Here is a 27123-nt window from a genome sequence, read left to right as displayed (position 1 = left end):
ATGTGTTTTTGTGGTGCACCAAAGCTCGATTTTTATAGGCATGTGAGCTGGAACTGTGCACCATGCGATCGCATGGATTTATGCCTTCCAGGCCATGCGATCGCATGGCCAGCTGGGGAGAGCCATATTTGGTTGTTTTCTTCTGCCGACGTTTATTTAAATATAATATAATATATATATTAATTTTAAGAATTAATTATATATTATATTATATTCATATGCATAGTTGACTTGTAATTTTTAGTCCGTTGCGTCGAGCGTTGAGAGTTGACTCTTGTAGTGACCCGAACTTTTCCATGTTTATATATATTAATTGAGATTTATATTTACATGATTAAATGTTTCCAACATGTTAAGCAATCAAACTTGTTAAGACTTGATTAATTGAAATATGTTTCATATAGACAATTGACCACCCAAGTTGACCGGTGATTCACGAACGTTAAAACTTGTAAAAACTATATGATGACATATATATGGTTATATATATAGTTAACATGATATTATGATAAGTAAAAATATCATTAAGTATACTAACAATGAACTACATATGTAAAAACAAGACTACTAACTTAATGATTTTGAAACGAGACATATATGTAACGATTATCGTTGTAACGACATTTAATGTATATATATCATATTAAGAGACATTCATACATCATAATATCATGATAATATAATAATTTAAAATCTCTTTTGATATTATAAACATTGGGTTAACAACATTTAACAAGATCGTTAACCTAAAGGTTTCAAAACAACACTTACATGTAACGACTAACGATGACTTAACGACTCAGTTAAAATGTATATACATGTAGTGTTTTAATATGTATTTATACACTTTTGAAAGACTTAAATACACTTATCAAAATACTTCTACTTAACAAAAATGCTTACAATTACATCCTCGTTCAGTTTCATCAACAATTCTACTCGTATGCACCCGTATTCGTACTCGTACAATACACAGCTTTTAGATGTATGTACTATTGGTATATACACTCCAATGATCAGCTCTTAGCAGCCCATGTGAGTCACCTAACACATGTGGGAACCATCATTTGGCAACTAGCATGAAATATCTCATAAAATTACAAAAATATGAGTAATCATTCATGACTTATTTACATGAAAACAAAATTACATATCCTTTATATCTAATCCATACACCAACGACCAAAAACACCTACAAACACTTTCATTCTTCAATTTTCTTCATCTAATTGATCTCTCTCAAGTTCTATCTTCAAGTTCTAAGTGTTCTTCATAAATTCCAAAAGTTCTAGTTTCATAAAATCAAGAATACTTTCAAGTTTGCTAGCTCACTTTCAATCTTGTAAGATGATCATCCAACCTCAAGAAATCTTTGTTTCTTATAGTAGGTTATCATTCTAATACAAGGTAATAATCATATTCAAACTTTGGTTCAATTTCTATAACTATAACAATCTTATTTCAAGTGATGATCTTACTTGAACTTGTTTCGTGTCATGATTCTGCTTCAAGAACTTCGAGCCATCCAAGGATCCATTGAAGCTAGATCCATTTTTCTCTTTTCCAGTAGGTTTATCCAAGGAACTTAAGGTAGTAATGATGTTCATAACATCATTCGATTCATACATATAAAGCTATCTTATTCGAAGGTTTAAACTTGTAATCACTAGAACATAGTTTAGTTAATTCTAAACTTGTTCGCAAACAAAAGTTAATCCTTCTAACTTGACTTTTAAAATCAACTAAACACATGTTCTATATCTTTATGATATGCTAACTTAATGATTTAAAACCTGGAAACACAAAAAACACCGTAAAACCGGATTTACGCCGTCGTAGTAACACCGCGGGCTGTTTTGGGTTAGTTAATTAAAAACTATGTTAAACTTTGATTTAAAAGTTGTTATTCTGAGAAAATGATTTTTATTATGAACATGAAACTATATCCAAAAATTATGGTTAAACTCAAAGTGGAAGTATGTTTTCTAAAATGGTCATCTAGACGTCGTTCTTTCGACTGAAATGACTACCTTTACAAAAATGACTTGTAACTTATTTTTCCGACTATAAACCTATACTTTTTCTGTTTATATTCATAAATTAGAGTTCAATATGAAACCATAGCAATTTGATTCACTCAAAACGGATTTAAAATGAAGAAGTTATGGGTAAAATAAGATTGGATAATTTTTCTCATTTTAGCTACGTGAAAATTGGTAACAAATCTATTCCAACCATAACTTAATCAACTTGTATTGTATATTATGTAATCTTGAGATACCATAGACACGTATACAATGTTTCGACCTATCATGTCGACACATCTATATATATTTCGGAAAAACCATAGACACTCTATATGTGAATGTTGGAGTTAGCTATACAGGGTTGAGGTTGATTCCAAAATATATATAGTTTGAGTTGTGATCAATACTGAGATACGTATACACTGGGTCGTGGATTGATTCAAGATAATATTTATCGATTTATTTCTGTACATCTAACTGTGGACAACTAGTTGTAGGTTACTAACGAGGACAGCTGACTTAATAAACTTAAAACATCAAAATATATTAAAAGTGTTGTAAATATATTTTGAACATACTTTGATATACATGTATATATTGTTATAGGTTCGTGAATCAACCAGTGGCCAAGTCTTACTTTCCGACGAAGTAAAAATCTGTGAAAGTGAGTTATAGTCCCACTTTTAAAATCTAATATTTTTGGGATGAGAATACATGCAGGTTTTATAAATGATTTACAAAATAGACACAAGTACGTGAAACTACATTCTATGGTTGAATTATCGAAATCGAATATGCCCCTTTTTATTAAGTCTGGTAATCTAAGAATTAGGGAACAGACACCCTAATTGACGCGAATCCTAAAGATAGATCTATTGGGCCTAACAAACCCCATCCAAAGTACCGGATGCTTTAGTACTTCGAAATTTATATCATATCCGAAGGGTGTCCCGGAATGATGGGGATATTCTTATATATGCATGTTGTTAATGTCGGTTACCAGGTGTTCACCATATGAATGATTTTTATCTCTATGTATGGGATGTGTATTGAAATATGAAATCTTGTGGTCTATTGTTACGATTTGATATATATATAGGTTAAACCTATAACTCACCAACATTTTTGTTGACGTTTAAAGCATGTTTATTCTCAGGTGAATATTAAGAGCTTCCGCTGTTGCATACTAAAATAAGGACAAGATTTGGAGTCCATGTTTGTATGATATTGTGTAAAAACTGCATTCAAGAAACTGATTTCGATGTAACATATTTGTATTGTAAACCATTATGTAATGGTCGTGTGTAAACAGGATATTTTAGATTATCATTATTTGATAATCTACGTAAAGCTTTTTAAACCTTTATTTATGAAATAAAGGTTATGGTTTGTTTTAAAAATGAATGCAGTCTTTGAAAAACGTCTCATATAGAGGTCAAAACCTCGCAACGAAATCAATTAATATGGAACGTTTTTAATCAATAAGAACGGGACATTTCAGTTGGTATCCGAGCGTTGGTCTTAGAGAACCAGAATTTTTCATTAGTGTGTCTTATCGAGTTTGTTAGGATGCATTAGTGAGTCTGGACTTCGACCGTGTTTACTTGAAAAATGATTGCTTAACAAATTTTGTTGGAAACTATATATTTTTAACATGTGAATATTATGTGATATATTAATCTCTTAACGCGTTTGATATTATGTGATAGATGTCTACCTCTAGAACAAGTCCCATTGACTCACCTAATAATAATGAAGAGTCAAATGTAAATTGGAATGATTCGTGGACTGATTCACAAGTTCCCGAGGAGGAACCGGAAGAAGAGTCGGAACCGGAAGAAGAATCGGAACCGGAAGAAGAATCGGAACCGGATGAAGAAATAGAACCGGTGGGGGAAATAATAAAACGGTTAAGTAAAAGAAAATCCTCAACCAACCGACCAAGGTTAATTATGGTCAATGGTGTTTCCGCCAAGGAAGCAAAATATTGGGAGGATTACCAATTCTCCGATGAATCGGATTCCGACGAGAATTCCGATGATGTTATAGAAATTACCCCAACTGAATTTAAAAAGGCAAAAGAAAATAATAAGGGAAAGGGCATAAAAATAGAGAAATCTAATTCCAACCCCGATGAACTTTATATGTATCGTCAACGCCCGAAGTCCTTAAGTTGTAACAATGACCCTGGAACCTCTAAACCACCAGGTTTTTCTAAACCAATGTGGACAACGACGGCTCGTATTAGGGGAACATCATATATCCCTAGAAACTTGGCAAAACGAACCAAAACCGAAGAAGAAGAAACGAGCGAGTCGGAATAAGATAGTTGTATTCGTGTGGTGTAATATATGTAATATAGTGTTCGTATGCTTTATGATATATGTAAAAAATTACTTGTATTAATAAGTATTTTTTTTATGAATCTAACTCTTGTCTATTTTACAGATTAAAAACACAAAATGGATAGACAACCCAATATTTTAAGAGACCTACCCGGAGACATGATTGATGAAATCTTGTCTAGAGTCGGCCAGAATTCCTCGGCACAACTATTTAAGGCGAGATCAGTTTGTAAGACATTCGAAGAACGTTCCAAGAATGTCTTGGTTTATAAGAGACTTTCGTTTGAAAGATGGGGGATATCACATTGGGAAACCCATAAGTTACGATGTGTTTACTTTGACGCATATATTGCGGGGAACCCAAATGCTATTTTACGCAACGGGTTAAGAAATTATTTTGACTCAATATATCCGAATATTGGACTTCGTGATTTAGAAAAAGCGGCTAACATGCAACATAAAGAAGCATGTTATGCTTACGGATTAGTAATGTTCGCTTCTCACCAAAGTGAGAACAAGAATATCGGGCTACAACTATTAAACAAAACGTTTCCACAAGTGACGGAGTCGGTAATTGGGGTAAGAAATGAGGTTTTTAGATTATTACGGGACTGTTGGACATTACGTAACCCTCGTCCCTTTGACGACATTACAACACGCTGTCTTATCAACGGCCATAACGGTTATGTTGCACAAGACCAAGGATGGGAAGTAGTCCTAGTAAAACCAGAATGCATGACTTGTTTCTGGACGTATGAATTACGTGTCTTTATTGCCTTTGCTGAACGACTTGTGTACTAGCTAGAATTATCTTCACAACTATCTTGTATCAAAGTTATTGTGTGCTATATTTCATGCTTTATGTAAAATAAGCGGTATTGTAAGTTTGTAAAATATTGTATAAAAGTTTGAACGCGAAATATTATTATAATCAGTTTTTCATATAGAATTGTAGTAGTTGAATTGTATATTAGCTACTAAGTATGAACTTAACGGGTAGGTACTACCCGAATTTAAACTTATAAAACGCTAATATGAAGAAAAAGCTTTTATAAACGAGTTCATATTATGCTACGAAATACTATTAACTACTCTTAATATTCTGTATGATTAACTTGTTCCATTTAAATATTTTAAAGGAAATGGCACCGACTACTCGACACACCGTGAATATGAATGAAGAGGAATTCCGTACTTTTCTAGCTTCAAACATAGCCGCAGTACAGGCTGCGCTACATACCAACAATAACCTTGGATCTAGCAGTACAGGAAATCGTGTAGGATGCACCTACAAAGAATTTACTGCCTGCAAACCTTTGGAATTTGATGGAACCGAAGGACCGATCGGATTGAAACGGTGGACCGAGAAGGTCGAATCGGTGTTTGCCATAAGTAAGTGTACTGAAGAGGACAAAGTAAAGTACGCTACGCATACCTTCACAGGTTCTGCGTTAACATGGTGGAATACCTATCTAGAGCAAGTGGGACAAGACGATGCGTACGCACTACCGTGGTCAGCATTCAAGCACTTGATGAATGAGAAGTACCGTCCCAGAACCGAGGTCAATAAGCTCAAGACAGAACTTAGAGGGTTACGAACCCAAGGATTTGATATTACCACGTACGAAAGACGATTCACAGAATTGTGCCTATTATGTCCGGGAGCATTCGAAGATGAGGAAGAGAAGATCGACGCGTTTGTGAAAGGATTACCGGAAAGAATCCAAGAAGATATAAGTTCACACGAGCCCGCCTCCATACAACAGGCATGTAGAATGGCTCACAAACTCGTGAACCAAATTGAAGAAAGAATTAAAGAACAGAGTGCTGAAGAGGCCAATGTGAAGCAAGTCAAAAGAAAGTGGGAGGAAAACGGTGATAAGAATCACCAATACAACAACAACAGCAATTACAACAATAATCGCAACAATTATCCCAACAATCGCAACATCAATCGCAACTACAACAAACGGCCCAACAACAACAACAACAACAACAACAACAGCAACTACAACAATCATCCCAACAACAATAATAACCGCAACAACAACAACAATCAGAAGCAGCTATGCCAAAGGTGTGAAAAGAATCACTCGGGGTTCTGCACCAAATTTTGCAACAAGTGTAAAAGAAATGGTCATAGCGCGGCGAAGTGTGAGGTCTACGGACCAGGGGTTAATAGAACGAAAGGAACAAATGGTGTCGGAACGAGTAATGGCGGAGCAAGTAGTGTCGGAGCAAGTTATGCCAATGTAGTTTGTTATAAATGTGGAAAACCGGGCCACATTATTAGAAATTGCCCGAACCAGGAGAACACGAATGGACAAGGCCGTGGAAGAGTTTTCAATATTAATGCGGCAGAGGCACAGGAAGACCCGGAGCTTGTTACGGGTACGTTTCTTATTGACAATAAATCTGCTTACGTTTTATTTGATTCGGGTGCGGATAGAAGCTATATGAGTAGAGATTTTTGTGCTAAATTAAGTTGTCCATTGACGCCTTTGGATAGTAAATTTTTACTCGAATTAGCAAATGGTAAATTAATTTCAGCAGATAATATATGTCGGAATCGAGAAATTAAACTGGTTAGCGAAACATTTAAGATTGATTTGATACCAGTAGAGTTAAGGAGTTTTGATGTGATAATCGGTATGGACTGGTTGAAAGAAGTGAAAGCAGAGATCGTTTGTTACAAAAATGCAATTCGCATTATACGAGAAAAAGGAAAACCCTTAATGGTGTACGGAGAAAAGGGCAACACGAAGCTACATCTTATTAGTAATTTGAAGGCACAAAAACTAATAAGAAAAGGTTGCTATGCTGTTCTAGCACACATCGAGAAAGTACAAACTGAAGAAAAGAGCATCAATGATGTTCCCATTGCAAAAGAATTTCCCGATGTATTTCCGAAAGAATTACCGGGATTACCCCCACATCGATCCGTTGAATTTCAAATAGATCTTATACCAGGAGCTGCACCAATAGCTCGTGCTCCTTACAGACTCGCTCCCAGCGAGATGAAAGAACTGCAAAGCCAATTACAAGAACTTTTAGAGCGTGGTTTCATTCGACCAAGCACATCACCGTGGGGAGCTCCTGTTTTGTTTGTCAAGAAGAAAGATGGTACATTCAGGTTGTGTATCGACTACCGAGAGTTGAACAAACTTACCATCAAGAACCGCTACCCACTATCGAGAATCGACGACTTATTTGATCAACTACAAGGCTCGTCTGTTTATTCAAAGATTGACTTACGTTCCGGGTATCATCAAATGCGGGTGAAAGAAGATGATATTCCAAAGACTGCTTTCAGAACACGTTACGGTCATTACGAGTTTATGGTCATGCCGTTTGGTTTAACTAATGCACCAGCTGTGTTCATGGACCTTATGAACCGAGTGTGTGGACCATACCTTGACAAGTTTGTCATTATTTTCATTGATGACATACTTATTTACTCAAAGAATGACCAAGAACACGGTGAACATTTGAGAAAGGTGTTAGAAGTATTGAGGAAGGAAGAATTGTACGCTAAGTTTTCAAAGTGTGCATTTTGGTTGGGAGAAGTTCAATTCCTCGGTCACATAGTGAACAAAGAAGGTATTAAGGTGGATCCGGCAAAGATAAAAACTGTTGAAAAGTGGGAAACCCCGAAAACTCCAAAACACATACGCCAGTTTTTAGGACTAGCTGGTTACTACAGAAGGTTCATCCAAGACTTTTCCAGAATAGCAAAACCCTTGACTGCATTAACGCATAAAGGGAAGAAATTTGAATGGAATGATGAACAAGAGAAAGCGTTTCAGTTATTGAAGAAAAAGCTAACTACGGCACCTATATTGTCATTGCCTGAAGGGAATGATGATTTTGTGATTTATTGTGACGCATCAAAGCAAGGTCTCGGTTGTGTATTAATGCAACGAACGAAGGTGATTGCTTATGCGTCTAGACAATTGAAGATTCATGAACAAAACTATACGACGCATGATTTGGAATTAGGCGCGGTTGTTTTTGCATTAAAGACTTGGAGGCACTACTTATATGGGGTCAAAAGTATTATATATACCGACCACAAAAGTCTTCAACACATATTTAATCAGAAACAACTGAATATGAGGCAGCGTAGGTGGATTGAATTGTTGAATGATTACGACTTTGAGATTCGTTACCACCCGGGGAAGGCAAATGTGGTAGCCGATGCCTTGAGCAGGAAGGACAGAGAACCCATTCGAGTAAAATCTATGAATATAATGATTCATAATAACCTTACTACTCAAATAAAGGAGGCGCAACAAGGAGTTTTAAAAGAGGGAAATTTAAAGGATGAAATACCCAAAGGATCGGAGAAGCATCTTAATATTCGGGAAGACGGAACCCGGTATAGGGCTGAAAGGATTTGGGTACCAAAATTTGGAGATATGAGAGAAATGGTACTTAGAGAAGCTCATAAAACCAGATACTCAATACATCCTGGAACGGGGAAGATGTACAAGGATCTCAAGAAACATTTTTGGTGGCCGGGTATGAAAGCCGATGTTGCTAAATACGTAGGAGAATGTTTGACGTGTTCTAAGGTCAAAGCTGAGCATCAGAAACCATCAGGTCTACTTCAACAACCCGAAATCCCGGAATGGAAATGGGAAAACATTACCATGGATTTCATCACTAAATTGCCAAGGACTGCAAGTGGTTTTGATACTATTTGGGTAATAGTTGACCGTCTCACCAAATCAGCACACTTCTTGCCAATAAGAGAAGATGACAAGATGGAGAAGTTAGCACGACTGTATTTGAAGGAAGTCATCTCCAGACATGGAATACCAATCTCTATTATCTCTGATAGGGATGGCAGATTTATTTCAAGATTCTGGCAGACATTACAGCAAGCATTAGGAACTCGTCTAGACATGAGTACTGCCTATCATCCACAAACTGATGGGCAGAGCGAAAGGACGATACAAACGCTTGAAGACATGCTACGAGCATGTGTTATTGATTTCGGAAACAGTTGGGATCGACATCTACCGTTAGCAGAATTTCCTACAACAACAGCTACCATTCAAGCATTGAGATGGCGCCGTTTGAAGCACTTTATGGTAGAAAGTGCAGGTCTCCGATTTGTTGGAGTGAAGTGGGGGATAGACAGATTACGGGTCCGGAGATTATACAAGAAACTACCGAGAAGATCATCCAAATTCAACAACGGTTGAAAACCGCCCAAAGTCGACAAAAGAGCTACGCTGACATTAAAAGAAAAGATATAGAATTTGAAATTGGAGAGATGGTCATGCTTAAAGTTGCACCTTGGAAAGGCGTTGTTCGATTTGGTAAACGAGGGAAATTAAATCCAAGGTATATTGGACCATTCAAGATTATTGATCGTGTCGGACCAGTAGCTTACCGACTAGAGTTACCTCAACAACTCGCAGCTGTACATAACACTTTCCACGTCTCGAATTTGAAGAAATGTTTTGCTAAAGAAGATCTCACTATTCCGTTAGATGAAATCCAAATCAACGAAAAACTTCAATTCATCGAAGAACCCGTCGAAATAATGGATCGTGAGGTTAAAAGACTTAAGCAAAACAAGATACCAATTGTTAAGGTTCGATGGAATGCTCGTAGAGGACCCGAGTTCACCTGGGAGCGTGAAGATCAGATGAAGAAGAAATACCCGCATCTATTTCCAGAAGATTCGTCAACACCTTCAACAGCTTAAAATTTCGGGACGAAATTTATTTAACGGGTAGGTACTGTAGTGACCCGAACTTTTCCATGTTTATATATATTAATTGAGATTGATATTTACATGATTAAATGTTTCCAACATGTTAAGCAATCAAACTTGTTAAGACTTGATTAATTGAAATATGTTTCATATAGACAATTGACCACCCAAGTTGACCGGTGATTCACGAACGTTAAAACTTGTAAAAACTATATGATGACATATATATGGTTATATATATAGTTAACATGATATTATGATAAGTAAAAATATCATTAAGTATACTAACAATGAACTACATATGTAAAAACAAGACTACTAACTTAATGATTTTGAAACGAGACATATATGTAACGATTATCGTTGTAACGACATTTAATGTATATATATCATATTAAGAGACATTCATACATCATAATATCATGATAATATAATAATTTAAAATCTCTTTTGATATTATAAACATTGGGTTAACAACATTTAACAAGATCGTTAACCTAAAGGTTTCAAAACAACACTTACATGTAACGACTAACGATGACTTAACGACTCAGTTAAAATGTATATACATGTAGTGTTTTAATATGTATTTATACACTTTTGAAAGACTTCAATACACTTATCAAAATACTTCTACTTAACAAAAATGCTTACAATTACATCCTCGTTCAGTTTCATCAACAATTCTACTCGTATGCACCCGTATTCGTACTCGTACAATACACAGCTTTTAGATGTATGTACTATTGGTATATACACTCCAATGATCAGCTCTTAGCAGCCCATGTGAGTCACCTAACACATGTGGGAACCATCATTTGGCAACTAGCATGAAATATCTCATAAAATTACAAAAATATGAGTAATCATTCATGACTTATTTACATGAAAACAAAATTACATATCCTTTATATCTAATCCATACACCAACGACCAAAAACACCTACAAACACTTTCATTCTTCAATTTTCTTCATCTAATTGATCTCTCTCAAGTTCTATCTTCAAGTTCTAAGTGTTCTTCATAAATTCCAAAAGTTCTAGTTTCATAAAATCAAGAATACTTTCAAGTTTGCTAGCTCACTTTCAATCTTGTAAGGTGATCATCCAACCTCAAGAAATCTTTGTTTCTTACAGTAGGTTATCATTCTAATACAAGGTAATAATCATATTCAAACTTTGGTTCAATTTCTATAACTATAACAATCTTATTTCAAGTGATGATCTTACTTGAACTTGTTTCGTGTCATGATTCTGCTTCAAGAACTTCGAGCCATCCAAGGATCCATTGAAGCTAGATCCATTTTTCTCTTTTCCAGTAGGTTTATCCAAGGAACTTAAGGTAGTAATGATGTTCATAACATCATTCGATTCATACATATAAAGCTATCTTATTCGAAGGTTTAAACTTGTAATCACTAGAACATAGTTTAGTTAATTCTAAACTTGTTCGCAAACAAAAGTTAATCCTTCTAACTTGACTTTTAAAATCAACTAAACACATGTTATATATCTTTATGATATGCTAACTTAATGATTTAAAACCTGGAAACACGAAAAACACCGTAAAACCGGATTTACGCCGTCGTAGTAACACCGCGGGCTGTTTTGGGTTAGTTAATTAAAAACTATGTTAAACTTTGATTTAAAAGTTGTTATTCTGAGAAAATGATTTTTATTATGAACATGAAACTATATCCAAAAATTATGGTTAAACTCAAAGTGGAAGTATGTTTTCTAAAATGGTCATCAAGACGTCGTTCTTTCGACTGAAATGACTACCTTTACAAAAATGACTTGTAACTTATTTTTCGGACTATAAACCTATACTTTTTCTGTTTAGATTCATAAATTAGAGTTCAATATGAAACCATAGCAATTTGATTCACTCAAAACGGATTTAAAATGAAGAAGTTATGGGTAAAATAAGATTGGATAATTTTTCTCATTTTAGCTACGTGAAAATTGGTAACAAATCTATTCCAACCATAACTTAATCAACTTGTATTGTATATTATGTAATCTTGAGATACCATAGACACGTATACAATGTTTCGACCTATCATGTCGACACATCGATATATATTTCTGAACAACCATAGACACTCTATATGTGAATGTTGGAGTTAGCTATACAGGGTTGAGGTTGATTCCAAAATATATATAGTTTGAGTTGTGATCAATACTGAGATACGTATACACTGGGTCGTGGATTGATTCAAGATAATATTTATCGATTTATTTCTGTACATCTAACTGTGGACAACTAGTTGTAGGTTACTAACGAGGACAGCTGACTTAATAAACTTAAAACATCAAAATATATTAAAAGTGTTGTAAATATATTTTGAACATACTTTGATATACATGTATATATTGTTATAGGTTCGTGAATCAACCAGTGGCCAAGTCTTACTTCCCGACGAAGTAAAAATCTGTGAAAGTGAGTTATAGTCCCACTTTTAAAATCTAATATTTTTGGGATGAGAATACATGCAGGTTTTATAAATGATTTACAAAATAGACACAAGTACGTGAAACTACATTCTATGGTTGAATTATCGAAATCGAATATGCCCCTTTTTATTAAGTCTGGTAATCTAAGAATTAGGGAACAGACACCCTAATTGACGCGAATCCTAAAGATAGATCTATTGGGCCTAACAAACCCCATCCAAAGTACCGGATGCTTTAGTACTTCGAAATTTATATCATATCCGAAGGGTGTCCCGGAATGATGGGGATATTCTTATATATGCATGTTGTTAATGTCGGTTACCAGGTGTTCACCATATGAATGATTTTTATCTCTATGTATGGGATGTGTATTGAAATATGAAATCTTGTGGTCTATTGTTACGATTTGATATATATATATAGGTTAAACCTATAACTCACCAACATTTTTGTTGACGTTTAAAGCATGTTTATTCTCAGGTGAATATTAAGAGCTTCCGCTGTTGCATACTAAAATAAGGACAAGATTTGGAGTCCATGTTTGTATGATATTGTGTAAAAACTGCATTCAAGAAACTGATTTCGATGTAACATATTTGTATTGTAAACCATTATGTAATGGTCGTGTGTAAACAGGATATTTTAGATTATCATTATTTGATAATCTACGTAAAGCTTTTTAAACCTTTATTTATGAAATAAAGGTTATGGTTTGTTTTAAAAATGAATGCAGTCTTTGAAAAACGTCTCATATAGAGGTCAAAACCTCGCAACGAAATCAATTAATATGGAACGTTTTTAATCAATAAGAACGGGACATTTCAACTCTGGTCCCGGTTCCGGATTTTCGAACGTCCTTGCGAATAATTTAATATCTTGTACTTTGCGTTTTGAATCTTGTACTCTTGTAATTTTGAGACGTTTCTTATCAATAATTGGAACCTTATTGATTGTATTTTGTACTTTTGAGCTTTTTGGTCGTTTGCGTCTTCAATTCGTCGAATCTGTCTTTTGTCTTCACCTTTTATTATTTAAACGAATATCACTTGTAAATAGAACAGTTGCAACTAAAAGCTTGTCTTTCTTGAGGGATAATGCTATGAAATATATGTTCGTTTTTAGCATTATCAAATATTCCCACATTTGAGCGTTGCTTGTCCTCAAGCAATATAGTCTTGAAATACTAGAATCACTTCTTTATTCTTCACACTTTGTACATCAGTGATTTCTTTACGGCGGTATAAACAATGGTAGTAACGTTGTGGTTTACAGTCCCACATGACTATAAAAATTTAGATCCTTTAAGAAATTGGATCTTTATGAAAACATTTGATCTTTTTGAAAATTCAATCTAGCTTTTACCCTTGATAAGTTTTCCGGAATAACCCTTCACCGATGTTTGCAAATTCTTTTTGTGGGTTTGGTGGGTTTCAGATTTGAAAATTTTAGCTCAAAACTTGCGATTTTGTGTCACCCACTTGCTAACTTTGTATTACGAAAGCAACACGTCCAGTATACTTGCTCCGAATATTACCTTTCGGTAAACTACCGTCCGGTTGTAAAGGAAAGCGTTGAACAAGCAACTGTTAAGGCAATGTCCCCTGACATGCTTTTGATTATGGTCTATAACGTATCGGACGCAATTACTATCCTATGTAGGAGCAATAGTAAAGCTCACCCTTATAATTTTTTGGTCTGGCACAAGGTCCTGTCTTTGACCATGCTATGCAACCACCATTCTTACGATTGACACCCGATTTGGTTCAGATGACCTAATGAATTCCAGATGAATTCCTAGGATTTTACGTTCAATGGTAATGAACGCATTGAAAAATGGGTTTTCAGAAAACAAATAGGTTTGTAATTTTGATCAAAATATTTTCTCGTTCAAGCTCGAGTTTAGATATCATTGAATTCCATGAGTTTGTAATTCTCAATCTTTAAGGTCAATCTCTAGGATTAAGTAATATCAGGCTTAAAAGTTGACTTTTGATCTTTTAAGGAGATTATCCTTTCTGGGGGTCTGATTCATTAGTCTTATCAAGCTAATTTGCACGGTGCCCCCCCCCCCCATTGTACGAGATAAATCCTTCTCATGGTTAGGATAAATCTGACCACTTGGCGACCCTGTTTTATGCTGAGGTCCGTGGATTTCCTGCTGATTTTAGAGATAACTTTTCTAGATTTTTCATCAACCTACAGCTGGTCTGGACGACAACTTCATGACCTAAATCAAGAAGCACGTTTCTTTTTTGAAAGACTTTACTTCCTTTTAACGATGGAATTGATTTATCGTGTAGATCCATCTCTTCTTTTCTTTCATCGGGTAAAACAGTTTAGTTTAGTCCAAAGCAAAAGTATCTTCAATTATTTGTTACAGAAATATGTGACATATGTTTAAGATAACTTGGTAATTTTTTCCACACTTGGCTTTTATTTTCCTTTTTATTGTCCTCTATTCCATTTTAAATGAATTTTAACATTTTAGTTTGTTTCTCAATTTATGTCCTTTCCGAGGTAACAATAATTTCGGTGTTAATACCTAGTTTTATCGTTCATAAATATGTATAAACATGATTTTGAGTTCATTTAATTGAAAATTTTGAAAAATTTTACTAGAATTGAGTAGTCAGTATATAAGACTAGGGCGGTTCTTTATTATCAGAGAGCACTATATTCTAATACAACAACTACTTTACTAGTATTTCTAATGGTAACCAAGTGTATAAAGTAAAAATTTTAAAATCCGAAAGAATTTAACCCTTTCCCACACTTAAGATCTTGCAATGCCCTCATTTGCAAGAAATCAGTAACAATTTAAATTATTGAGGGTGATTAGCGTAAAAATGATTAAATTTTACCAAAGTTTCCAAACATATTGGCGTTTGTTTGCTGAATGATAAATGGTGCATATCATTTGTTCATTCCTTCTTGTTGTTACATCACATTTGTTTTTCGTTTTGTCGTCAAAACTAGCTTTTGCTGAACTTAATGCCAGTCTTTGAAAATGCGCTGTTTTACCCTGTTTTGTACAATTTACAATATACATACATACAAATATAAACATGCATGATAATTTGAAATGGGACTTAATATCCCACTTTCAAATCCTAAATGTGAAATATTAGTACACAATAATAATAAAAATGATAAAGATTACATAAGTATATTCAATAACATAAGTTTAAACATGAATAAGTAAAAAGATAAAAACATAAAAATCATATAAATTACCAAATGGAACTAAATCAGTCTGGATATGGGTTCCAGTTCATCTCGTCAGGTGGGTTCCATTGTTGGTTATAGGTGTTCTGATTGGCTTGGTTATAGTCATACCGGTTAAAGGGTGGTCGGATATCGGGGCTGTGTGGCGGAAAATGAGCAGGTCGAGTAGGTACATAGTTATTTGGTACCTGATATGATAGCTGGCTCATGATTTGGTGCTGATGAACTAACCAGCTATCGTGTTGGTGTCGCCTATAATCCTCGTATACTCGCTCGGAGTTCCACTGCTCATACATACTATGTCTGGCCGCGTTCGTCATTGCTTCCTCATCTATACGAACGTGGACGTCAAGAATAGCATCTCGAAAGACATCCCTAATGTCTTCCGCCTCCTCCATTTCCTCGTCTGAGCCTCTCTCTACCTGAGGATGAGATCCCTCATAGGGTACTGCCTGGTTACGTCTACTTTTCAATACCTTAGCACCCACATAAACTTTCAATCCTAAGGGCTCAACCTATTCTCTACAAAGCTGTAATGGACCTCCTTGGTTCCTATCAACACCTAAATACTCTCCACTGAGAGTAACAAAAATACCTCCTTCTATTATACTCCCGTCCTGCATTCCCTCTACCATTTTAGATAAATAAAAAGCAACACAGTAAGGGATATTGACAAAGCTTCTAGGATCCCGAATACACTTTAGGTTGAATAAATCATGTAAGGTAATTTTTTCTTTATTGTGACCTCTCTGTGTAATCGAGTTAGCCAAAAATCTATGAATAATACGAAGCTCGGCTCTGTCAATATGTGTATAGGAGTGTCCTCCTGCTCGTGTAAAAACATCAAAATGTGACATACGCCTCCAAATGGCGTCAACGTCAAAGTTGCTATCTACCCTTTCACCATAATGAATCAAGTTTGTACAATCGGGTAGTAGCAACTCACCAGGAGTATATATCTGTAAAGCCCTGGCCATGTCTAGCATGAACATTCTGTACATCCTACCACCAAGGATAAACCTAAGAAATCTTCTATCATCTATTCTAACTACATTTGTATCAAGTGATACAGTACTCATCAACTCAACACACCATTCCTTATATACAGGTCTACGAATGGTGAAAAGACGTTCCCAATCTGTAAAAGAAGAACTGCCATACCTTTGAACCAAAAGCTGTCTAACACAGTCTGCTAGATGGACCGTTTCCAAAGGGGCCCAATCGATTACCCTTGGCACCTCTACATTTTTTGTTACCAATTTGAATTTGTTCCTTTGATATGTCTCGTAATCTCTCCATCTCCTATCAAATCTCAGATTAGGATGCAGAGTGTGCTCAGGAATCGTTGGGAATTCTACTGGCAGCCTCATTGAGAATACTATGAATTCATCAACAAACTGTACCGGATCATAATAAGGTATGTGCTGATCAGGCTGTTGTTGTGGTTTTTGTTGTGGTTCTTGTTCGTGTTGCATTTCTGGTTCTGGTTCTGGTGCTGGTGCTGGTCGTCTAGATGATGATGCTCCTGAACCTCCAGTATCGGCTTTCTGTGAGATAGTATTCTTAGTGATACGATCTATCCCACTCATAAGATAGTCGGTTTAATTGGTTTTCCATAGCTACATAGGCGTAACCTCGAGCATTCAGTGTTTTTTCTTCTAAACATATGAACGGTCCGTCTCTGTATAAAGTAACAAATTCGGTGTTTGAATAGGTTTGATTATTTGAACATTTACCTCCATGTGACCATTTTCCGCATTTGTGACATCTTTCTAGGTGTCGTGCTCTTCTTTTCGCTGCGGATTTTGATTTTCCTTTACCAAATTGTAACTTATTATCTTCGCATCTGGATTCTTTTCTTACTCCGTCCAATCTTTCTCTGATTACTGATACTATTTCACTCGGAAGTGTGTCATTATTACATTTAGTGATCAAAGCGTGTAGCATTAGACCATGGTTTAATTCACAGGAAGTCTTCATTTCCTAAAAAAAATAAAAATTCAGAATGGGGGGAGAAGACTAGTTCTTTAGGATCTGCTAGGGAAAGACCATTCGGGTTCCATTTTCGAGAACTACACGAAAACAGACAATCTAACTCTAACAGAAATACATATTATCCTTTAAAGACTTGATTCTCCCCACACTTAGTTAGCTGTGGTATCAAAATTGTGATTAACTTCGTTGTCGACTTCCATCGTACTATCTATGTAATGTTTAACTCTGTGACCATTAACTTTAAATTCAATCCCATTTGAATTTATTAATTCTACTGTTCCGTATGGGAAAACTCTTTTGACTATGAATGATCCAGACCATCTTGATTTTAATTTTCCAGGAAATAGCTTGAATCGTGAATTGAAAAGAAGAACTCTGTCTCCTTCTTTAAATTCTTTTGAACTTCTGATTCTTTTATCATGCCATTTCTTCGTTCTTTCCTTATATATTAACGAATTTTCGTATGCTTCATGTCTTAATTCTTCTAATTCGTTTAGTTGACTTAACCGTAGACGTCCAGCTTCATGTAAATCAAGATTACATGTCTTCAAAGCCCAAAATGCTTTGTGTTCAATTTCTACTGGAAGATGACATGCTTTTCCATAAACGAGTCTGAAAGGTGTGGCTCCAATTGGAGTTTTGTAGGCTATTCTAAAAGCCCAGAGTGCATCCTCCAATTTAATGGACCATTCCTTCGGATTTGATCCTACGGTTTTCTCTAGAATACGTTTTAAAGCTCGGTTGGTATTTTCAACTTGTCCACTTGTTTGTGGATGATATGCAGTGGAGATTTTATGAGTTACTCCATATCTTTTGAGAACTTTCTCAAGTTGATTATTACAAGAATGAGTTCCCCGATCACTTATTAAAGCTTTCGGTGTTCCAAACCTTGCAAAAAGACGTTTTAAAAAGTTGACTACAACTCTGCATCGTTAGTTGGGAGAGCTTGTGCTTCCGCCCATTTAGATACATAATCAATGGCTACGAGAATATAGAGATTATTATGAGATTTTGGAAATAGACCCATAAAGTCAATACCCCAAATGTCAAATACTTCACATACTTGAATGACATTTTGTGGCATTTCATCACGTTGACTTATTTTTCCGTCCCTTTGATAAGCATCACAGGATTTGCAAAGAAGGTGTGCATCTTTGTAAATTGTAGGCCAATAGAATCCAGCATCATAAACTTTTCTTGCTGTTAGTTGAGGCCCATAATGCCCTCCTGTTGGTCCTGTGTGACAATGGTTTAAAATTTTACTAGCTTCATCTCCGAATACACATCGGCGTATTATTCCATCGGGACAACTTTTAAACAGATGTGGATCTTCCCAAAAATAGTGTTTTATATCACTGAAGAATTTCTTTCGTTTTTGGTACGCCAATCCTTTTTCAAGGAATCCACATACTAAGTAGTTTGCATAGTCTGCAAACCATGGAATTTCATTATAATCTATCTTCAATAGATATTCATCAGGAAAGTTGTCTTGTATGGCCGATTCATTTAGAACTTCTAATTCGGGATTTTCAAGACGAGAAAGATGATCAGCGGCGAGATTTTATGCTCCTCTTTTATCTCGGATTTCAATATCAAACTCTTGTAAGAGTAAGATCCAACGGATTAATCTTGGTTTAGCATCTTGTTTCAAAAATAGGTATCTAAGAGCAGAATGGTCGGTATAGACCACCGTTTTTGCTAGAACGAGATATTGATCGAAATTTGTCAAAAGCAAAAACAATAGCAAGGAGTTCTTTTTCAGTGGTTGTGTAATTCGTTTGTGCTCCTTGTAACGTCTTACTAGCATAATATATAGGTTGAAATCGTTTTTCAATCCTTTGTCCTAAAACGGCTCCCATTGCAAAATCACTTGCATCGCACATAAGTTCAAACGGTAGATTCCAATTTGGTGTTATCATGATCGGCGCATTAGTGAGTTTCTCTTTAAGAATATTAAAAGATTTGATGCATTCATCTGAAAAGATGAATGGAGCATCCTTTTCTAGAAGTTTATTCATAGGAGTGGCAATTTTAGAAAAATCTTTTATGAAACGTCGGTAAAAACCGGCATGCCCTAGAAAACTCCTAACTCCTCTAACATTGGTGGGATGTGGAAGTTTAGCAATTACATCTACTTTAGCTCTATCCACTTCAATTCCTTCCTTTGAGATTTTATGTCCAAGAACGATGCCTTCTTTAACCATGAAATGGCATTTCTCCCAATTAAGAACTAGATTTGATTGTTCGCATCTAATAAGCATTCTTTCAAGATTAGCTAGACATGATTCAAATGTATCACCGAAGACTGAAAAGTCATTCATGAAAACTTCCATGCATTCTTCTATCATGTCGTGAAAAATCGCCATCATGCACCTTTGAAAGGTTGCAGGGGCGTTGCAAAGTCCAAATGGCATTCGTTTGTAAGCAAAAGTACCATAAGGTCACGTGAACGTGATTTTCTCTTGATCTTCGGGTGCTATTGGAATTTGAAAATATCCGGAAAATCCATCAAGAAAACAATAGTAACTGTTTCCGGCAAATCTTTCCAACATTTGATCAATAAAAGGTAAGGGAAAGTGATCTTTTCTGGTGGCATCATTTAATTTTCTATAATCAATACATACACGCCATCCTGTTACAGTCCTAGTAGGAATAAGCTCATTTTTCTCATTTGTGATTACAGTCATGCCACCCTTCTTAGGCACGCATTGAACTGGGCTTACGCATGGACTATCAGAAATTGGATAAATTAAACCTGCATCTAGTAGTTTAATAATATCTTTTTAACAACATCTTGCATATTAGGATTTAGTCTTCGTTGGCGTTGCACATACGTTTTATGACCTTCTTCCATAAGGATTTTATATGTGCAATACGAAGGACTTATTCCTTTAATATCATGAATCTTCCATGCAATGGATGGTTTATGAGCTTTCAACACAGAAATGAGTTGTGATTTCTCATTTTCAGTAAGAGAAGACGATATTATTACAGGTAATTCAGATTCACCATGTAAATAAGCATATTCCAAATGGTTTGGAAGTGGCTTTAACTCTAATGTCGGAGGTTCTTCTATCGATGATTTGTATCGATATCTGTCTTCTTCTTTTAGCATTTTAATTTCTTCTGTTGTTGGTTCATATCCATTAGCTATTAGTGTAGCTAACATTTCAGCTTCATCAATTGGTTCAGTTCCTTCTCCTAAAGAACATTCTCCTGTTCCTTGTAATTCTGGAAATTCTTCTAACAATTCTGCATGTGAATCTATAGTTTGAATATAATAACATGTATCATCTGCAGATTGCGGTTGTTGCATAGCTCTATCAACTGAAAATGTAACACTCTCGTCCTCTATACTTAGGGTCAGTTTCTTACCAAACACGTCTATCATTGCTTTAGCCGTGTTTAAGAATGGTCTTCCTAATATGAGAGGAACTTGAGAATCTTCTTCCTTGTCCAGAACAACAAAATCTACTGGAAATACTAAAGTACCAACTTTAACTAGCATGTTCTCCATTATTCCTCTAGGATATTTTATTGATCGATCGGCTAGTTGTATACTTATTCTGGTTGGTTTCAATTCTCCAAGGTCTAGTTTAGTGTATAGTGAATACGGCATTAGATTTATACTAGCACCTAAGTCTGCTAATGCTTCTATTGAACTAAGACTACCCAGAAAACATGGAATTGTGAAACTTTCTGGATCAGATAGTTTTTCTGGTATCTTATTCAACAGCACTGCTGAACAATTAGCATTCATAGTAACTGCCGAGAGTTCTTCCATTTTCTTTCTATTTAAGATTAGATCTTTCAAGAATTTAGCATATCTAGGCATTCCTGAAATTACATCAATGAAAGGAAGATTTACATTTATTTGTTTAAACATATCCAAGAATTTAGATTGCTCGGCTTCAAGTTTCTCTTTTTTCATTTTACTCGAGTAAGGAAGTGGTGGTTGGTATGGTTTAACATAAGGTTTAGCCTTAACTGTGTTATCTTCATTAACCTTTTCAACTACCGGTTCTTTTTCCTTATCTTGTTCAGGTTGTGGTTCTTGTGGAGTAGGAATAGCTTCATCAGAAGTTACAGGTATTTCAGGTGGTTTAAGTGTTGTACCACTTTTTGTGGTAATAGCTTTAGCTGTTTCATTCCGGGGGTTAGCATTTGTATCACTAGGTAAACTTCCCGGTTTTCTTTCACCTATTAACCTTGCTAGGTTACTTACTTCTTGTTTCAAGTTTGGAATAGAAGCTTGTTGATTTCTAAATGCTTGAGCATTTTGTTCATTCGTTTGTTTCTGAGATGTGAAAAACTGCATTTGAGTTTCAACTAGCTTCGTCATCATATCTTCTAAATTCGGCTTTTTATCATCGGTTTGTGGTGGTTTGTTTTGAAAATTAGGTCTTTGCTGGTTGTAAGTATTGTTGGATACTTGTTGATTACTAGGACCTTGTTGGTTGTTGTATGGAATATTTCTGTTATAATTCTGGTTTTGATTGTAAATCGGTCTTGGCGGTTGATAATTATTCTGATAATTATTTCCAGGCCTTTGGTTTAGATATGAAACATTCTCTCTTTGTTCCATTGTTAGTTCAATACTAAGACAATCTTTTGTCAAATGTGGTCCTCCACACTGCTCACAACTAATTCATAATGAGTGTATATCTTTAGTCATCTTTTCCATTCGTCTCTCGACAGCATCTATCTTTGCGGAAATGGAATCTAAGTCATGGCTAGAATCGGCTCTAGCTGCTTTAGATGATCTAACGATATCTTTTTCTTGGTGCCACTCATGTGAGTGGGAAGCAGTGTTATCAATAATTTTATAAGCATCAGTTTCGATTTTCTTCATAATAGAACCACCAGCTGCTATGTCGATGTCTTTCCTTGTAGTGATGTCGCATCCTTGGTAGAATATTTGTACTATTTGACAGGTGTCTAAACCATGTTGCGGACATCCTCTTAATAACTTTCCAAATCTAGTCCACGCCTCATATAGAGTTTCATTTGGCTTCTGTGTGAACGTAACAATTTCTCCTTGAAGTCTTACAGCTTTAGATGCCGGAAAGAATTGTCTAAGAAAATTTTCAACTAAAACGTCCCAGGTATCAATCGCCCCTTCAGGTAACGATTCCAACCAATCTTTGGCTTCTCTCTTTAAAGTACAGGGAAATAACATGAGATATATATGTTCATCCTCCACTTCTCGGATTTTAAATAGAGTGCAGATCCTATTAAAGGTACGAAGATGTTCATTTGGATCTTCCTTTGGCGCACCACTAAATTGGCATTGATTAGTCACCATGTGTAGAATTTGTCCTTTAATTTCATAATCTGGCGCATTAATGTCTGGATGAGTAATTGCGTGTCCTTGGCCAGTGCGTTTAGCTCTCATTTGGTCTTCCATACTTAAAGGTTCTGTTACTTCCATAATTGAATTTGTTGAATCTGAATCACTAGAGGATTATGATTTAATGGTTCATTCCTCAACAATCTCTGTTTGAATGATTGGTGGTTCCGGAGGAAAATTTAATGGTTCAGGATCTATGAATTGTCCCTGAATATTCTCCGGATTCTCAATTGTGAGGTCGGGTTCAAAAAATGGATTATCGGAAATTTGAATTGGAGTACTTGGTTGACTGGATGACGATTCTAAAGAAAAATCAACGGCGGTAATATTAGCTAGATGTCTTGATCTAGTTACAGGTGGTGAACGTACAAAAGGTGGTGAACGTCTTGCTCGGTGCATTCACTGAATATCCTATTAGTTTTTAAAAGGAAAGAAAAATTATATAAGTTATCCAATTAATAGACTTTTTTGATTTTGCCCACGTTTCGAATAGCCAAAAGATGCAGCAGAGGGGCAGGATTCGTTTGGTCTCAATATAATTGAGGACTGTTTGGCTCCAATAACCCGGTCCACGTACAAATCCAACTATTACTACGAACCAGAAAATTTTGATGTCTATCAATTTAACCACTTAAAATAAATTTTCGTAATTTTAAGAAATTTAGATAAGAAGTAGAATAAAAATCTATGTCCTAAAACTATAATAGCGCGAAATAAGAAAGAAAAAGAGAGCGTCGAAAAAGAAAAAGAAAAGGGTTGAAAAATAAAAGGCGTCGAAAAATAAAAGAAAGAAAAAGAGTGACTTATAAAACTTAAAAAAAAACTCGACTAACCCAACCTTATTACTATCACTAACTTAAAATTATAATCGCAAATTGAGTTTACTAATTGGAATGATAATTGATACATAGGTAAAAGGTGTCTAAAAAATTAAAGCTTACAAGTAAAACTATATCCCAAATAGAAATAACTTAAAAATGTACTAAAACTTAAAAAGACGTCGCAAAATTCTAAAACACTTTAATCTTAGTCTAAAGAAAAAGCACTTAAGGGATTTTACGGCAAAGCCTAAAAATCTAAATAAAAAAAAATAACTATGGCAAAAACTATGAATTAAAAACTAAATACGAGCGAAAAATACAAATATTACGCTAAAACAATTAAAAAGGGACAAAATATAAAAATATACTAAAAGTTGTAAAAATTACAATTTTTATAAAAATATTATTTTTATATTATTTATTTAATAAAACTATTAATTTTACAATTTAAATAAACTAATTAAACTAAAAATACAAATTAAATAAATAACACTAAATTAAATTATATAATATATAACCCTAATTAGGGTTTAAATATAATAATAATAATTAGGGGGATGATTCTCACACACTGTTTTTTGATCCTCACACACCAATTTACTTGAACTCCTCCCTAATAATAGGGTAAAAGGGTGTGTGAGGATCAAAAAATAGTGTGTGAGAATCATCCCCCTAATAATTATAATCCGTAATTAATGCAGGCTGCAGTCAACTGTGGCGTGTCAGACGGGCTCATGCGATCGCATGAGTCCTAAGCTACCCGGCCATGCGATCGCATGGGCTAGGGTTTCGGGCCACAGAGTGGGCTGCTACAGTACCGGACTCGAGTTTTAATATATTTTTTTTTATTTTCTGTTTTTGCTGTAAAATATATTTATAAAATATATTTATAAATTAAATAAAACTTATATTTTTAAAAACTAAAAAAATAGAAATAAAGAAACTTTATAAATCTTAAATATTTACCAAACTCTTAAAAATATTTATATTTTTCTTTTTCTTTTTATATTTTTGAATATTTAAAACGTATTTTTACAAAAGCATATTTTTTTTATAAAAGTAAACTAAAAAGAAAAATCTTTTTTTATATATATATATTAGTGTTGTGCTTCCGGCTTTTAAGCTAGATTGTCCCCGGCAGCAGCGCCAAAAATACTTGGTGTTACAGCTAAGGGGTATAAAATACTATTAATTTTACTAGGAAATACTATTAAATATGATACAATTTTACACAAGATATTTATTTATTTATAGAATGGATATACTTAAACCTTGCTACAACACTTATAGGCAGTGTACCTAATCGTACAGTAGTGTAGTTTTTAGTAAGTCCGATTCGTTCCACAGGGAAAATCTTTAAACAAAGTTTAACGCTATATTAGTTTAAATTTATAAAAATACAAATATATATATAAGTAATATTATTATTATAAAGGGGGGTTTTTACCATTTAATGACCGGTTTGTCGATTTTAAAACTTTAGTCGCAGTTAAAACCAAAATTAAAAATAAATACAAGAATTAATGTAAAGTAAATAACGATAATGAAATTGCGATAAATAAAAGTACGATAAAATAAACTTGCGATAATTAAAAAGTACGATAATTAAAAGTGCAATTAAATACAATAACAATAAATAAAAGTGCGATAATTAGAAGTGCAATTAAATATAAAATAAAGGAAATTAAATATGAAATAAAAGAATTATGCTTATTTAGACTTCCGTAATCATGATGTTTGACGTGTTGATTTTAGTTTTATGCCCATGGGTTAATTGTCCTTTGTCCTAGATTATTTAATATGTCCGTCTGGTTTTTGTCCATAACAGTCCATCAGTCATAAATATAAAGTGCGAGTGTCCTCGTCAAATTATCCTTATACCCGAAGTTAAATATTCCAACTAATTGGGGACTTAAACTGTAACAAGGTTTTAATACTTTGTTTAATAATTACACCAGGATGTCGACTGCGTGTAATCCAAGGTTTTAATACTTTGTTATCGATTATGCCAAGTGTCCTTGTACATAATTTCACCCCTGTTTTAATAATTCTAGTGGTTATTAATCCATTCCCGTGTCCGGTTAAATGAACGATTATTCGTACATATAAATACCCTGCCCATCGTATCCGATCGAGTGTATATGGTTATTTATAGGGACGTCCAATTGTAAATCTTTATATTAACATTAACAAATTATCATTTAGTTAAACAAATATAAAGCCCATTAATAGCCCATAGTCTAATTTCCACAAGTGTCGTTCTTTTATCCAAACCCCAATTATGGTACAAAGCCCAATTACCCAATTTTAATAATTAGCCCAACATCATGATTACTTCGGATTAAATAAGCATAATAATAACTTAGCTACGAGACATTAAATTAAAAAGGTTGAACATAACTTACAATGATTAAAAATAGTGTAGCGTTACACGGACAGAATTGTGACTTACACCCTTACAACATTTGCTAACATACCCTTATTATTAGGATTTAAAATTAAAATTAAAATTAAAATATAAATATAAATATTACGTATAGATATATTAAGATAGAAAAAGATGTGTTTTTGTGGTGCACCAAAGCTCGATTTTTATAGGCATGTGGGATGGAACTGTGCACCATGCGATCGCATGGATTTATGCCTTCCAGGCCATGCGATCGCATGGCCAGCTGGGAAGAGCCATATTTGGTTGTTTTCTTCTGCCGACGTTTATTTAAATATAACATAATATATATATTAATTTTAAGAATTAATTTTATATTATATTATATTCATATGCATAGTTGACTTGTAATTTTTAGTCCGTTGCGTCGAGCGTTGAGAGTTGACTCTGGTCCCGGTTCCGGATTTTCGAACGTCCTTGCGAATAATTTAATATCTTGTACTTTGTGTTTTGAATCTTGTACTCTTGTAATTTTGAGACGTTTCTTATCAATAATTGGAACCTTATTGATTGTATTTTGTACTTTTGAGCTTTTTGGTCGTTTGCGTCTTCAATTCGTCGAATCTGTCTTTTGTCTTCACCTTTTATTATTTAAACGAATATCACTTATAAATAGAACAATTGCAACTAAAAGCTTGTCTTTCTTGAGGGATACTGCTATGAAATATATGTTCGTTTTTAGCATTATCACGCGTTGAAACTTAAAAGTCTAAAAACTCAGAATTAAAAG

The sequence above is a fragment of the Rutidosis leptorrhynchoides genome, chromosome 4 (genome assembly GCF_046630445.1).
Source record: "Rutidosis leptorrhynchoides isolate AG116_Rl617_1_P2 chromosome 4, CSIRO_AGI_Rlap_v1, whole genome shotgun sequence".
Classification (NCBI taxonomy): Eukaryota; Viridiplantae; Streptophyta; class Magnoliopsida; order Asterales; family Asteraceae; genus Rutidosis; species Rutidosis leptorrhynchoides.
The sequence above is the reverse complement of the archived record's forward strand: the minus strand, read 5'-3'. Positions refer to the sequence as shown.